At 43.1% G+C, this 14748-nt stretch overlaps 1 long non-coding RNA gene across 3 annotated transcripts in view; it reads right to left on the reverse strand.

Annotated features, from left to right (window-relative positions):
- Positions 1 to 14748, reverse strand: part of LOC144031239 (uncharacterized) — a 47587-nt gene that overhangs the window by 26566 nt on the left and 6273 nt on the right. Inside the window, exons 1-2 of one of the 3 annotated variants that reach the window (XR_013287471.1) lie at positions 6790 to 7436; positions 3057 to 3239 (exon numbers count right to left, since the gene is read on the reverse strand). This is a non-coding gene — a long non-coding RNA (uncharacterized LOC144031239). Of the gene's footprint in view, positions 1 to 3056; positions 3240 to 6789; positions 7437 to 10225; positions 10373 to 14748 lie in introns of those variants that run through there. The other 2 variants (XR_013287470.1, XR_013287472.1) reach the window with 2 other exon arrangements.

A 14748-nucleotide genomic window follows, 5' to 3' on the forward strand; every position in this document is an offset into this window, starting at 1 on the left:
CCAACCAACCATTTATGATCCCAATTGATTCCTCATTAAAGCCCCTGGCTAAAAAAATAAACTAAAAATAAAAATACAGCCTCATGTTGCCGTTGAGGGACGCAGGCGCGCGCGTCATCCACCTGAAGAGCGGAGATGCCAACGCTGCGCGTGTTGCCGCGTTATACGCCCCCGCGCTGCTTAAATTACCCACCCCGCACCTGCCGCGCAACTCCACGCGCGTACCTGAGGGCGCTCTTCACACAACCGCTGCACTTTGCCACTAAGTCCTCCCTTCTGTATGATGTGTGCATGCACCCCTCCTTGTTTTCCCGTAAGCCCCCACCCCCCTCCCCCCTGCCTCACCCTTTTTTAATTAAAGCATGCAGCGGGTGTGAAATTAACTCTCTCCTACACCAGGCCTGACAGCTCTGAGTGGGAGGAGGGAGAACGAGATGCTTTTGTCTCTGCACATAATTACAGAGATGGAGGGAAAGGGAAGGAAGGAGAAAAAGAGAAGAAGAGCAGCCCAGAGACATAAAAGAAAGACAGGACGGAGACAGGGAGATTGAGGGGCTAAAGAGGCGGGGGGGGGGGGGGGGGGGGGTTGCTGGGTGATAGGGGAGCATCAGTGTGAAGGAGAAAATCCGTACTGAATTCAACATTCACATCCCTGGGACAATGTGGAGAATCCGCCACTGTCTTGTTTTGTAGTAAGCAAAGACAAAAAGCACAGAACAAGCTGAGGAAAGCGGGAGAAAAGGGAGGAGCTGACTTGCTTGATCGATGGGACAATTTGGAAACGGAGAGAGGCGGGGAGTCTTATGAGTTTAAGAATTGATGAAGATAAAATGGGCCTTGGGTAGCAGGGGTAATAACTAGCGGGGCTTTACGCTGCTCCTTATGGGCCGTGTCCCGACTCGGCCTGCCTCTGATAGACAGTTTCCTCCCCATCTCCCTCGGTCGGGCTGCTCCTATACCCTCTGCAGTTGAAATGAGAAAGGGGAGGAGCCTCGCGTTATTTTGAAGGAGAGAAATGGCTGGGTGCAGTGGAAAGTGAATGAAAACGCAGCTTCGAGTGCTCCCAGCAACACAGTAGAATCCCAGTTATGTGCTGTCATGCACGTCCGTCACAGAGTTGACATCGCCGAACAATCCAGAACTATGCCGGCCCATATCCGTCTTTTCTTTTTAACCTTGTTGAACCACAAAACACTGAATATTAGGGCTGGGAATCTTTGACTGTCTCATGATTCGATTCGATTACGATTTTTGGGTCTACGATTCGATTCAGAATCGATTCTCGATTCAAAATGATTTGATTGACAAATGATTTCTGCTTCAATATACAGATATGCACAACATTGTCATGATCGACTCCAGTCTGCTTTGCAAGACAAAATGACAAATAGAGACATTAAAGTATCTTTTTTTTTGTTTGTTTGTTTGTTTAAACTTTTGTTAATTTTGTATTGTTAAGTGCCTTTTTCCACAAAAACAGCACGTGGGCTACAACTTTCTAATTCAAATAAAATCGATTTTTGGATATTAATATCGATTCGATTAATAAATGAGAATCTCGATTCGTTTATGAATCGATTTTTTGGCACACCCCTACTAAATATGACTAAAATGATTGTCTTGGCATTTTAAAAACAGTTGGGTCAAAAGCAACCCAATTATGGATAAAAAATGGACCGATCCACTTTATTTGGGTCAATTTGACCCAACTTTCTAGGTTGTTTTGTACACAATGACCCCATTTTTTTGACCCAAGAAAAGGGTCTGACAAATATTTATTTGAATGTCATTTGAAAACATAGTAAATTATGATTGAATATAGTTATAATTATGTTTACATGTTCTACGTACATCAAGATAAATCTACCAGACCACCAAAGACAAGTCCAGTCATGTCACATGCCGGTGGTCAACAGGTTGCGATTTTATTCAATTTCAAATCCACTTAGCGTTCAAAAAGCTGAAACAATGTCAAATAAGGCAAATACGCAGCCGTTAAGTCAACAGTCTAATCTGGTTGCATGCCATATTTAGTTACGTTACAATAACGGCCTCCAAGCACGGCGGCGGCATATTATTGCACCGTTTCAAAACATAACAAATTCAACTTGACAAACCAAATTTAATCAGCCACTTAAACTGTCCAAAATGTAAAAGGAGTCCTGTCAGAGAGTCAAGGCAAGTGGTCACTTGCCTTCATCCTCCGCCATTGATCGCGGTGTCTGTTTGTCTGAGGCCACAACGGTGCTCTTTTTGTCATGTTTACAACATTTCACAAGCTGTCATCATCCCCCCAATCCCTGCCAATCGCCTCCTGTCCAGCGTGTCCATCACTAGCGCCACCTTCTTTCCCGTGTTATGCTGTGCACCCAAACCCGGGCGACCTCAGCGAGAACCAGACAGCCCGCCTCAACCCGTGGCTCCGGCTATCGATTGGTTCTTACGGTTAATGGGCGTCTGTCTCCCTATTGTCTAATTGGCTAAGTGATGAGATTGATCCTCAAATTGTTGGCTAAGTTCATTTGCTGCTGTGGCTGCCATCGAGGGCCAGAAAGTGGAATGCATCGCATGTTTAGAGCTGCTTGCTGGGAGCCGTGCAAGTCATTCCGTGTAATGGCCCCGTAAATGATCAAGTGGAAGCCACAGTGGGTGGGGCTGGATACATTAGTGGCGGAGGACGCAAAGAGAATGTTGATTAAGGCACATTATAGCCGTTCTTATGTTGCTAATCAATCACACTGCATGTGTTTTTTATGACCGAGTATAAGGCTTTCAAAGCAAGCCTTTTAACATGTACAGTAGTAGCTCGTTTATTGTGGGGTTTACACTACACGGGCAGAAAATGGTGGAGGGGATAAGATCCTGCCCCAAGTGATGGACTTTAAGTGTCTTGGGGTCTTGTTCACGAGAGAGGGAAGAATGGAGCAGAAAAACGATATTTGCGTGGCATCGGCAGTGATGCAGACTCCGTATTGGTCCGTTTCGGTAAAGGAGAATTTTTGTCGCTGAAAGGCGAAGCTCTCGATTTACCGGTCAGTCTACAGGCCTCCTCTCACCTGTGGTCACGAGCTGGTGTCCGGAAGGAGATCAGGCATCTGCATGCATGTCCTTGGAAGGTGGGAGGAAGCCGGAGTACCCGGAGAAAACCCACACAAGCACGGGGAGAACATGCAAACTCCACCCAGGATTGCCGAAGCTCGGACTTGATCTTGCGTCCTCAGCACTGGGAGGCGGACGTGCTAACCAGTTATCCACCCAAACATGAAAAGAACATAAACTGTTTTAGATATATACACTAAAACTGCAACATAATATACACTCACAGAAATATTGAATCCGAACTTTTAAAATGTGTGTATTTTTTTAAATAACTAATTCCTATGTACTTTTTTTTTTTTTAAAGAAAATTTTTACAAAACTTACCAAATAAACCTTATTCATGAGTCTAATAATACCCATTTATTTGAAATGTATAATCCTCAGGTTCATGTGTTTAGCATCAATATAGTTACTTTATTTATTTTTGGGATGTCTGCAATCAGTTTCATCCCAAAAACATACAAGTGTAAAAATAAATAAATAAATAAACTATTTTACAAAGCAGCGACGATATGCAATTTATCGTGTATAGGTAACCTGATTATTATGCTATTCAAACAATATACTTTATGAATTTTAAATAAATACTCATTATTATTAAGTTTGAGTAATTATTTATACTAAATACATAAACCTGAGGATTAGGCATTTCAAATAAATAGGCTTTAGACGAATTAATATGTATCATGTAATGTTTATTAATAAATGAATAAATAAATAAATTGGAATATGCCATGTAAAAAAATACATAAATCTTAAGTTAGGCTTAAATATTCCTGTGAGTGTACCAACAGGCGTGTTTCGTATAATTTCTGACTCCGAGGCAAACATATCCCACTCGCCAATATGAACTTGCACGAACACACCAAGCGGTATTTGCATTGATGACAACGTTTGTTTAGCAAATGTAACCGTGTTCACTCAAACATCTGTTCGATGGATTCGACTTGCCTCTAGGAGTGCCCATCTGGCAGAGGGGTTACACAAAACCTACTCATTGCAGAAACGTGGTGTGTATTTTTACATTTCACTTCATTGGATTCATTGCAATAGTCCGTTTAAAGTGATTTCATGCCAGTCCATTCTTTTGATATATTATATAATAAGGGATGACCATAAGCAGTAGAACAGTTCATCCATTCATCGTGTCTTTCAACAGAATTCTGTAAGCAACAAGCTTCTCCAAGTAGTTTCATCCATCCATCCATCCATTTTCTTGACTGCTTTTCCTCACAAGGGTGCTGGAGCCTATCTCAGCTGGCTTCTGGGCAGTAGGCGGGGTACACCCTGGACTGGTTGCCAGCCAATCGCAGGGCACACAGAGACAAACAACCATCCACAGTCACGAGCACACCGACGGGACAATTCGGAGCCCCCAATTAACCTGCCCGCATGTCTTCGGAATGTGGGAGGAGACCGGAGTACCCGGAGAAGACCCACGCGGGCACGGGGAGAACATGCAAACTCCACCCAGGAAGGCCGCAGCCCGGACTCGAAACCGAGTCCTCAGCACTGGGAGGCGGACGTGCTAACCAGTCGTCCACCGTGCTGCTCTTCAAGTAGTTATGACACAAATTTAATTTCATTTTACTGTACCTACTGACGGACTATCTGGCAGTGCGTCACTGTACTGACAGGTGCCTGTTTTGCTGATGAATGACAAATGACATCATCACTGATGAAGTACGAGTACCGTATTTTCCGCACTATAAGGCGCACCTCCAATGAATGACATATTTTAATACTTTTTCCATATATAAGGCGCTACAGTCGAGGCTGTGGCTACGTTATGCATCCATCAGATGGTGCTGCGCTAAAGGGAATGTCAACAAAACAGTCAGACAGGTCAGTGAAACATTATTAATAGATTGCAAACCAGCTTTCTGACAACTCCATTCACTCCCAAAATGAATAAACAGCTGTTTTATTAGTTTCTCTGAGGTAAAGTATTAGTATTAGCTAGCGATCCAAGATGGCGGGATCTCCTGCGCATGCGCGTCACCGATCGTGCAGGGTCACGGATAGCGTCTTGACAGCGAGACCTGTTGCGGGTCAATATTGATCCATATATAAGGCGCATGGTCAGCTTTTGAAAAAATTGAAGGCTTTTAGGTGTGCCTTATAGTGCGGAAAATACGGTAAATATCCACGAAGTACGCTTTGTTAAAATAAAATGACGGACTGATGATTACGGTTTAGTTCGGCTTGAAAAAAAATGACGGCGTGCCGATGACGAACCATTAAAATGTTGTCACTTGCCCACCTCTGGCGATTATCATCCATGTACACATGGCGCAAAGTGTGTCGCGACACTCCTCCGCCGCCTCAATGTGTTATCTTCCTCCCATATGTGGTACCTCAGGGCCGTCTCCAGTCCCGGTAATAGACTCTCTCGGTTCCACAGAGTCTCTGTCATAGCTGGAGGGGCTCATGGGAGGTGTGTGTGCGCGCGTGTTTGTGTCAAGGCCACATTTTTCCATGCCTGCCTGTCTGTCACATTCCCATAAAACAATGAAATCCCAAACCTTACTTCAGCCTGCCGCAGTTCCCTGCAGTCGTCGCCATTAGCTTTCTTCTCCACCCGATTAGAAGTCATGACTCATCGACGTGACGTGACGCTCTCCGTGAATAAACTTGTGCTAATTTATATTCAGGGGGACGCTGTAACGTCTATCTATGATCCCTTGCGCAGATGGCGGCTGCATCCGAGAGGGTTCAGCGCCCCCTGTCTGTGTTAACCCGTTCGTGCTCTCCAGCTGGGATGCTGAACATTGGCAGTCAACTGCCATACCTTCCTATCGTTCCCGTATGGAATGATAAAGCCTGGAGGGTGAATGAACATTTCCACAAGGGAGAGGGGGAGCGGAACGGGACAACACAAAACGAGGAGGGTGAGACAAAGAAAAAAAAACACAACCAAAATGATGCGCGGTATCACATAGAGAGAAAAGGTTAATCCGTTTTAAGTTGCCGCATATATCCATCCATCCATTTTCTTGACCGCTTATTCCTCACAAGGGTCGCGGGGGGGTGCTGGCGCCTATCTCAGCTGGCTCTGGGCAGTAGGCGGGGGACACCCTGGGCTGGTTGCCAGCCAATCGCAGGGCACACAGAGACGAACAACCATTCACACTCACAAGCACACCTAGGGACAATTCCGCGCACCCAATTAACCTGCCACGCATGTCTTTGGAATGTGGGAGGGGACCGGAGTACCCGGAGAAGACCCACGCGGGCACGGGGAGAACATGCAAACTCCACCCAGGAAGGCCGGAGCCTGGACTCGAACTGGAGTCCTCAAATTCTCAGCCTCGGAAACGTCAACGAGGCGGATGTCGGGGTCACCAATGTAGCGAGTAGTGACGGGAGTCGGAGGCGGAGTGTTGATTGTGGGTGAATTCTGGGGGGGCTTGTGTAGTGATATATCACAAAAGCTGCACAGAGATGACGTCACCATCAGAATTCTGCTATTTACCCTTTCGGCAATGTTGTTTAAACTGCACTCAATTATCGTCAGCGTGCCGTTTTGTTCACAAATCGGAGGCACAAGAGTTCTTTGCACTGATGTTGACTGTGGGCCTTGCTTTTACCACAGACACACCGTAGAACTGGTGAGACAAATGTACAATGAAATAAACTTCGCTTGACAAAACATCGAAAATATAAAATACAAATAAAACATATACGTACCACTTTGGCCTGCTAGTGAACAAACGGGTACTTGTTCAACTTAATTCAACTGTCGCGACGTAGAGCTGCTGTGGCCGCATCCGACTACCACATTGCTATGCTAACGACAACAGGAAATGACCTAATCGTGCTCTAAAAGTCCAACATAAAATTTACCATTTTAGTTTACTTGAAAACTAATTATTAATGAGTATATAGTCCTACTAAGCATACAAAAATAATAGGAAAATAAAAACAATGCCCCTAAACAAAATAAGTTTGCGCACCATAGTAAGCTTCTATTACAATTACTGAAACACCAGCTCCTCCTACTGGCGAAACACAAAACCGCAACTGCTTCAACCGTTCCAGTCAGAGTCGATGGCGGCCTCTCATTGTTTCCGCGTGCAACGATTTCACACACTGACAATATGGACAGTATGTAGGTCACTTGATTTAATAGCTCCATCATGACCATTGTTGAGGCAGAAATGAATCCCGCATAATGGCTTCAAAGAATAAAGCTTGAATGCATACAGTTTACAAGGACAAAGAGGGATAATGGATGTTAATGGTCACCTGCAGGGTGTGAATGTGCGTGCATGTATTTGTATTCGTCACATCTTGGGAAGGTACTGTAAATTTTTTTGTTTTTTTTTACTGTCACTTGCGGTGTGTCAACTGGATGTGTTAGCAATAATGGGGTACATGCCACGGAAGAGGCGGGACTGTTTTTTTTTTGCACATCAGTTTGTTTCCGGTTCGGTTTGCGACGTGTGGGCTGCGTCAAAAATACTTGTTCTTCCGACTTTGTGCCCCTCGGTTGCGCGTTCGCAACCCAGACCGGAAACAAACTGATGTGCAAAATCACGTCCCGCCTCTTCCGTGGCATATACCCCATTCTGGACATGTCTACGTAGTTTGGCTAAGGCAGTGCTTCTCAATTATTTTCTGTCATGCCCCCCCTAGGAAGAAGAAAACATCTCAGAAGACCCCCCACCTCCCCATCCCTTTTGTCATATTTCGTCATCTTAGCTTTTGGGCGAAAAACCCTACACCACCGAGCGAATGCTCCCTGCGCACACTCTGCCAATGAGAGTGCCACTGCCCCCTAATGTAGTGGAGGTGCAATTGCACTTTATTCTAAGACAGGGGGGAAAAAATTCCAAATAAAAAAAGCATGTTCCCCGAGGTCAAACACGCCCCCCTTGACGAAGCCTCGGGCCCCCCTGGAGCCCCACTATTGGAGACGCACTGGGCTAAGGTCACGTGCATATGCTGCATTCGAGTGTGGTCGGAAATCGGATATATCCGAGTTGTCTTTTCCCACTTCCGACCTGAAAGCGTTCGAGGCGAACGTAAACAACCAAAATGGCGGATAGTGATAAATTGCTTTTTATTTTGGTCCTCAAACCTCATTTTGACCTCCAGAAAACTTATCTTTTTGCAATTTTGCTTCATTTATTGTTTTAATCTTATTTCATAAGCATTCCATACAGTTAAGTAGTCGACCGTATAATTTCATGCAGGGATGTAGCGGCAATACTGTCACGTACGTTGCGTTACGTGGAGTTATGTCGAATATTTACGAATGAAGAAAGCTATCTAGTTTTATACTCGAGTAAATTGTGTTTTGCCATTCAGAGTGACGTCACATTGAAGTCCGCCGGTGAAGTCGGGGTCCTTTTTTTCCCCCCCATTTCCCACTGTTACATATTTGAGAGAAACATTAGTTAAATCATGAAACCTCACAAGTAATGAGTCAAAAATAATTTTTCTAATTATTGAAATCTCCTGTGTGCATTTACTCAAAGCACTTCTTCATTCCCGCCTTTCTTTCTATTGTCTCCCCGTAATTGTGAATACTTAACCCTTATTACATGCGATGAATATTGCATGGGATCTATGAATCTATAAATTTCGGGCCATTTGGATTGGTCAGATGTACTTTTAATTAAATCTACTGTGTGCAAAGCCCAGCCACAAGTTAGCCACTTTAAACATATATGACTCGTTCTGTGCACACAATTTCAGCAATCAATTAGTAGCCAAACTGCAAGCTACTCCAGCTTCATTCAAGGTGACGACAGTCTTGTCTCTCAGGTGGACGCACCTTGATCTGCCGAGGCCTCACTTGTGTGTGCTATAATCAGCTCTCTGTCTCCATCTCTTCCCTCCCTGCTGCCTTCCAGTTCCACTTTCAGTGTGATGTGGGTGGAGAAGGAAGTGACCTATATAGACTATGCAGCTCTTTTCTCTGCTTCCTGAATGTGTAATAAGCGCGCCTATGAATATGTGCGTATGCGCATGAGAAGAGACTATATGAATAATTCAGAGGATGCCTCAACACAACCGCCTTCAATAAAACCATCCGCCTTAATGAGTCTTAATGACAGCGACGGCGTGGAGACAATCGAAGTGTGTGTGCGCGCGCGCGCGTGTTAGCCTAGGGAAGTGATTGCGTGAATGCTAATGCGTCTGCGCGCCCCAAAAAAAAAAAAAAAAAAAAAAAAAAAAAAGAAAAAAAAGAAAAAGCTTTGCAGCGTCTCCCTGCCACACGGGTGAGTGTTTGCACAGGTGTCGAACCGAGGCGCTGCCTTTGCCCCAGGCTCTGTCAAGGTTGCCCGGGGTAATATTACCTGAGACTTTGAAAAGAACATGAAAGCTGACTTCTCAGCAGGGGAGGTGAGAGCAAGAAGCCGGATGGGGCGGAGCAAGAGGCAGCCACAGCATCCTTCTTCCCTCCCATCAGCTTGTTTCTGGGCTTGAACTCCAAAATGACTTCCTTCCTACTTTTTTTGTTTTTTTTTTTGTTTACTGCATTTCATCCCATTTTGTTCCACCCACACTGATAGTGTTGTCACCCTGACTAATGCTTTTGTTTGTATTCATTGTAACGGCGAATTTGACACATTTGACGATCCATGGAAATGGAACATTTGCATTAAATGTGATTCTGAAGCATTTTTAAATGCTTTACTTTCGGTTTCTTTTTTTCTTTTTTTTTAATTGTAATGATATCTTTGAAAAAAAAAGTTCCCCCCTCCCTTTGATTTTCAAAAGATGATCTAATTGGACTTGGCAGTAGGATGAAAACATATCCAATGTCTGTGGTGTTAAAAAAAAAAAAGAAAAAGAAAAAAGGGCTTTTCACACTTTCAAATTCACATTTGAAGTCCTCAATGTCAAACTCATCTTCAGTCACACATCAACAATAAAGAGCCTCAATGCATTGTCAGCCTACTTCGGCAGTTGGCAGGTTACAACCTGAACTGGTTGCCAGCCAGGTAGCACAAATCAGCAAAATCCTTTTTTTAAATTGCATTATTCGATGCAAGAATGCACCAAACTGTTGGAAATGAAACAGTGACTGAATTTCCGACAAAAGTTGTTGAGCTGGCCGTTGTGGAGCAACTTGGCCAAAGTCATCGATCATCGTGAGCCATTTCGTACCCACCGTTGGTGTCACAGCTGTTTGGGCTCCAACATCTGCTGCCGGCTCGGCGTCGTCGGGGTCATCTGCGACTGCGTAAAACGCAGCAGCCAGCGCCGGCGACGTCTGCGACAGATGGGCCGAGATACACGACACTCGGGGTCAGAGGGCCTGGAAGACATATTTTGGGTGGAAATGAGTTTGAGATTGAAAGTGATTTCATATCTATCTGCTGCTGTACCTTCCGTAGAAGCAAAGCAGATGGTCAGCAGCAGAGAAAATGAAACAGGTCTCACTTGGGTTGATTTTACTTTTGCACGTTCTTGTGAAAATAAAAGAATCCACTTTCGCGCTCCCAGGTCAGAAAAAAATCAAATTAAGCTACTAGTCTGTAAGTCACAGAATTTTCGGTCCTGAATACATTCAAGAACTGCTGGTTGAACCCAGAAGGGTTCTTAGGTCAGCAGACTCAGGTTAGTGGAGCCTCGAGTTCAAAGCAAACACGGTGTATCAGCGTTTAGCTGTTATGCTGCCAACCGAACTGAAGCTAGCCGCAAGTGTAAATGCTTTCAAAACCAGATTAAAAACTTTTGTCGGGTGATTTTTCTCGAGAAATTCCTCACGTTATGTTGGACTCTCGACCGACAGTCTCAAAGTCCCGTTCGACAATTTCACTGTAGTTAAAGCATCTCTTGCTAATTCCATTATGAAAGGTGCGGGAACCGGAATCCCGTCAATGATTTATTGCGCAACTTTGCATCCAGAAGAGATATTGATCTCCATGGCACTCTCGGAAGCCTTTTATGGGGACAATAAACACTTGTAAATGTCACCTGACAAAACACACACAAGGCAGTTACCGTCGAATGATTTAGTGATTCTTAAGAGTTATTTATGACTCTGTTTTGCTTATTAAAAGGCAACTTGGAAGCAAAAGCAGCCATAAATTAGCCACCCGTAAGGCAGGCGTCCACACTGAAATGCATACGGAGCTTTCAACTGCATTTAAAAATACTTTTACCGATGAGACGGTGGTGATTTTGCCAGATGGCGCCGTGGGAAGAAAATGTTACTACAACTTTTGAGTCACTGCATTTTTGACATATTTGAATTTTTACATGATATCCATACCAGACTGCAGCTCAATTTTCTTTTTGTTCCCGACGTGTAAAAGATGTCTGACATCGCTCGTTTGCAGCTGTGTAAAATGCTTCTATCAGACAAAAAAAATTGCAATAAGCAACAACTTTTTTTCCTGGGGGAATTTGTCAAGTGCGTGTTCTAAATGTATATTTGCACATATGTATATGTGCTCGCTTTGCTGGACCGCGGTTGGCGGCTTCTTTCTTTGGTGGCGGTCCTTATGCATGCCAGATCCGTCGCGCCAGCATCTACTGAAACTCAAACAGAAGTTGCCTCTCCCTCCCACAGCCCCTTGAATCAGTGGGTGCTGGTGTCTGTGGATCTCACTTTGCTTCATCTATCCTTCCCTCCTTCCTCTCTTTAGTTTTTCCTCTGGTCACTTGAGATCTCAATTTATTGGAAGTTTGAGGTTTCTGGGGTTGGCATAAGACTCTGGTTTTGTAAGGGGTTTTGTTGGTGCTGGATTTCACTTTGATGGATTGGATGTACTGGCTTCTATGGATCTCACTCTGCCTTATCGATCCTTCCCTCCTTCCTCTCTTTAGTTTTTCCTCTGGTCTCTTGAGATCTCGCTAAATTTGCTGGAATTTAGAGGCTTCCGGGGTTGGCGTAAGACTTTGATTTTGTAATCATGGGGAAGGCAGGAAGTGTTTGGTCGGTGCTGGATTTCACTTTGATTTATCTTTCTTTTCTCTTTATTTTTTTTCTGACCTTTTCTCTGGTCTCCTGACCATTTAAACTTCACGACTCTGGCAAGATTCTGAAGTACCTGGTTAAGGCGAAGGGTAATGGGATATTTATAAGGCTTTAGGTGAATTAATGAGTATAAATTTATACGTATTTGCACGCACACGCACGCACGCACGCAAAAAAAAAAAAAAAAGAGCAATGATGATAAGACATTGAATCGGTAAGACTACCGAATGAACAATTCTGAGCTCTTAAAAAAAAATAATAATAATAATAAAAAATAAAAAATAAATAAATAAATAAATGTATATTTGCACTTTGTTGAAGCAGAATGCACACAGGTCACATGGTGACCTTGTAAAGGCTTTTGCCCATCGCCTGATGTTCACTGGTTACAGCTCTTTGCTACTTGGTGGTTATGATGCAGTTCACTGTAAAAAATAAATAAATAAATAAATAAATAAAAATAAAAAATAAACTTGGATTTTTTTGCTCAGAAAATCTAAGTAAATTTGACAAGCAGAGTTTTGAGTACATTTCACAAATTTGTTTAAAAAAAACAAAAAAAACACTTCAGGTTGGAAGGCAGCCGCTCTGCCACCAAAGACATGAGCCTCCTGTAGTGTTTTACAAAATTGATGGTGTCAGGCAGAATCCTGTTATTTCCAAGAGACCAGTTTTGGTCTCGTTTCGGACACACCAGCAATACAGTAAAGTGGCAAAACAGCAAGAGCGGCATGGCTCATGTGATAGAGTCACTGCCGCCCAAGCGGATGATCACGAGTTTGTTTCTCAACGCTTGAATCATTTCTTTTTAATAAACTGCTAAAATGTTCTCAAAACTCTGTAAAATGTATTTAGAATTTCTGAGTGAAAAAAACGTTGCTATTTTTTTTTTCACAACTAAATATTACTCTTTTCTTCCCCTTTTGATTACAGTTTTTCAGGAGCGACCCCTTCACCACTGCGCATCTGATTTTGTCCTTTGTCCTCCTATAAGCTTCGATGTCATTTGTCCGCCTGTAGGCCAAAAGCGATTGGTAGAAGAATTAGAAGCCTGTTACGGATGTTGAGTTATGCGTTTCCTCAGGAAAAATCTGCTCTCTCTCTTCTCTGAACTGCAGAGAACGGGTGAAGCAATGGTAGTAATTGCAAAACGACCACAGGTGGCAGCAGAGTACAAGAGATCAACCAGGGCCATGTTGCAAACAAGCTGATTTTGCCACAGTTCTAAACAGATTTGTGAATAATGATAAAACTTGGTTATATTTTAATGCTAATTGCTGCAAACATATGGAAATCTACTTTTTTTTCCCCCCCTTCTCATGCTACATCTTCTATATTGTATTCCCAAGTTGTAAAATTCCATCAGCCTGCTCAAACGACTTGTCCTCATGCTGCTGAAGGTGGCGTCCATTTGCGGATTCTATCGTCCACCAAGCGCTACCCAAAGTTTGTCAACTCACACATACACACACGCTCTCTCTCACGCACACGCGCGCGCGCGCTCGCTTCATCTGGACGAGCTCATAATGATGTGATACGTTCGGATGCATGCTACAGAATTTGTCTCTTTCCACGATGACCACATGGCTTGAGAACAGAAGCCTAATAGGCCAAACACCTCGGTGGCCATTAAAGATGTAATGTAGTGACTGGCCACAGTCCGTATAACAGTAATGACCTATAGACAACACGACTGCTGCTGCTGCTCTTGTTCCTCTCTGTAATTGGAGTCCGGACAAGCAAACGCTGACACATTAATGGTCATGAACTCCTCATATATATATATATATATATATATATATATATATATATATATATATATATATATATATCTCCATATATCAGGTTAGTTTTACCCTACTGATGATGTGTTGCCGCGATAGTAATGCTGGACAACCCTGCTGTACATTATATCAACAATTTATAATTGCTTCATTGATTTTTACCATGTTTAACTTATTCACTGCCATTGACGGAAAAAGACGTCAAATTATGCATTTTTTTTCTCTGGTCTGGCAATGAATGTGTTAATAAATAACCCAAAAAGTCGTGTTGTCTATAGGTCATATATATATATATATATATATATATATATATATATATATATATATATATATATATATATATATATATATATATATATATATATATATGGGCACATTGTAGGCTTGGAGCAATAGAAGCGCTAATGTTGTATGCTTTTTTGGGTAGGTAGGCACAATCAACTACTCGGTGGTTACGATCTTTAATGGATGCATTTTTCATTTGAGATGGGAAACTTAATTAAACCTTAGAAAGCTAGTAGACTACTATACTAGATTCAGTACTTGTCTACGTGATAACCCAATAAAGTGTGCTTTCAAAGCCTTAGTAGCATACATCCGATGAAAAGCATCTCCAAAATGGCCGACTTGGCGTCTTGTTAAATGAGCAGACCAGGTGTCCCTCATCAGGTAATCACCTACATGTGTGAGTGGTGAGTCTAATAATGCTGCATTCGAGGAAGGTCGGAAGTCGGACTTTTCCGATTTCAAACCAGGAAGTCGGATTCCGATTCCAGTCGGATTCGTATATGAAGGATAATTATGGTCACTTGCCTGGGCAAACCTACCTGAATCGCAGGTGGCCATGGTTGTTGTTTGTAGACTGGTGGGGATGCCTTTCACTAATGTCTTATTCAAAAATGAACTGGACATTTTTTGAATAAT

The sequence above is a fragment of the Festucalex cinctus genome, chromosome 12 (assembly GCF_051991245.1).
Source record: "Festucalex cinctus isolate MCC-2025b chromosome 12, RoL_Fcin_1.0, whole genome shotgun sequence".
Taxonomy (NCBI): Eukaryota; Metazoa; Chordata; class Actinopteri; order Syngnathiformes; family Syngnathidae; genus Festucalex; species Festucalex cinctus.